At 46.8% G+C, this 2,045-nt stretch overlaps 1 pseudogene; it reads left to right on the plus strand.

Annotated features, from left to right (window-relative positions):
* The first annotated feature begins 444 nt into the window (after nucleotides 1-444).
* On the plus strand, nucleotides 445-1,662 carry LOC123245358 (annotated as a pseudogene).
* The last annotated feature ends 383 nt before the right edge of the window (nucleotides 1,663-2,045 follow it).

The following is a 2,045-nucleotide window of genomic DNA, read 5'->3' on the forward strand; positions in this document are numbered from 1 at the left end:
ATTCCTCCAGTTATCTAAGATTCCTTCTATTTCACAGTTCCTTGTCTTCCACATCTTCTAATACAGGGGTCGGCAACCTTTTTGGCCATGAGAGCCATATATGCCACATTTTTTAAAATGTAATTTCGTGAGAGCCGTACAGTGCTCACAGTGCGCTCCTGTAACAGCGCCTGAAAAAAAAAATGACTTTATGGCTCCTGCAGAAAGAGCCATATCTGGCCCTCAAAAGAGCCAAATTTGGCTCGAGAGCCATACATTGCCGACCCCTGTTCTAATAGAATTGTTTGAGATATTCATTTTTCTCTTCTCTTTCACTCTTTATGTTATTTATTTTTACATTTATGTCACCCTGCTACTGACACTCTGCAATTAAAAAAGAAAACCCAAAATAAAAACTTCCATCAGAAATATATACAGTCCGGTGAGCCACTAGCCAGGCGCACCATGGGGGAGAAAGCAGGGACCAGGGTCTTCAGGAAGTCAAGTCCTAACTGCAAGCTAACAGTGTACTTGGGCGAGAGGGACTTTGTGGATCACCTGGATCGAGTGGATCCTGTGGATGGAGTGGTGCTAGTGGAGCCAGACTATCTAAAGGACCGAAAAGTATACGTGACACCGACTTGTGCCTTCCGATATGGTCTTGAGGACCTGGACATTTTGGGCCTGTCATTCTGAAAGGACCTGTTTGCAGCCACATACCAAGCTTTTCCCCCCATCCCTGACCCTCCCCGACCCACCACTCGACTTCAGGAAAGTCTGCTGAGGAAGTTGGGCCAGCACGCTCACCCCTTCTCCTTCCCAATTCCACAGAACCTGCCCTGTCCTGTTACACTGCCCCCTGGACCTGAGGACACAGGGAAGGCCTGTGGGGTAGACTTTGAGATTCGAGCCTTCTGTGCCAAAGCATTGGAAGAGAAAATCCACAAGAGGAATTCAGTTCGGCTGGTAATTAGGAAGGTACAGTTTGCCCCAGAGAAACCAGGTCCTCAGACTACCCCTGAAACTGCCCGACACTTCCTCCTGTCTGACCAATGCCTGCACCTTGAGGCCTCATCGGACAAAGAGCTATAGCCACTTCGTGTTCATGTCCATGTCACCAACAACTCCACCAAGACTGTCAAGAAGATCAAAGTCTCTGTGAGACTATATGCTGATATCTGCCTCTTCAGTACTGCCCAATTTAAATGTCCAGTGGCTCAGATAGAACAAGATGACCAGGTGTCTCCCAGTTCCACATTCTGTAAAGTGTAGAATCTAACCCCACTGCTCAGTGAAAATAGGGAGAAACGAGGACTTGCCTTGGATGGGAAGCTCAAACATGAAGATACCAATCTGGCCTCCAGTACTATAGTGAAGGAAGGCGCCAACAAAGAGGTACTGGGCATCCTTGTGTCTTGTAGAGTCAAAGTGAAGTTGGTGGTGTCTCGGGGAGGGGATGTTTCCATGGAGCTCCCCTTTGTCCTAATGCACCCCAAACCTCATGACCACACCACTCGCTCCAAACCTCAGTCAGCTGTTCCTGAGATAAATGATCCAGCGGATACCAATCTCATCGAATTTGAGACCAACTATGGCACAGATGATGACATTGTGTTTGAGGACTTCGCCAGGCTTCGGCTCAAAGGAATGAAGGATGAAGACTATGATGACCAATTCTGCTAGGGAGGGAGAGTGGAAAAGGAGAGAAGAGATGCTGGGGGAGGTAAGAACAGGACCAAACTCCCTATTCTAATTGGGGTACCATATGTCCCTCCTAGGCTTAAAGGCACTGTACACAATTTTTGATTGAAGCTGGGCATTAATTTTAAGCTGAAATTGCCCCCCAAAGCAGCAGACTATGTTTATACCTGAATTATTTGGGGTTTTGGTTTTGGGGGGGTTTTTTGGAGGAGGGGTTGGAGAGTTATTGAGAAGAGAGAGAACCCTCACCCCACACAAGTATACCTTTCATTGCCTCTACAGAATCCCCCTGGGAGGTGGGGGAGTTGCTATGGATCTAAGCAAAAAGAATAATTTTTTTAAGCTGAAAAAAAAAGAAATATACA

The sequence above is a fragment of the Gracilinanus agilis genome, chromosome 4 (genome assembly GCF_016433145.1).
Source record: "Gracilinanus agilis isolate LMUSP501 chromosome 4, AgileGrace, whole genome shotgun sequence".
Lineage (NCBI taxonomy): Eukaryota > Metazoa > Chordata > Mammalia > Didelphimorphia > Didelphidae > Gracilinanus > Gracilinanus agilis.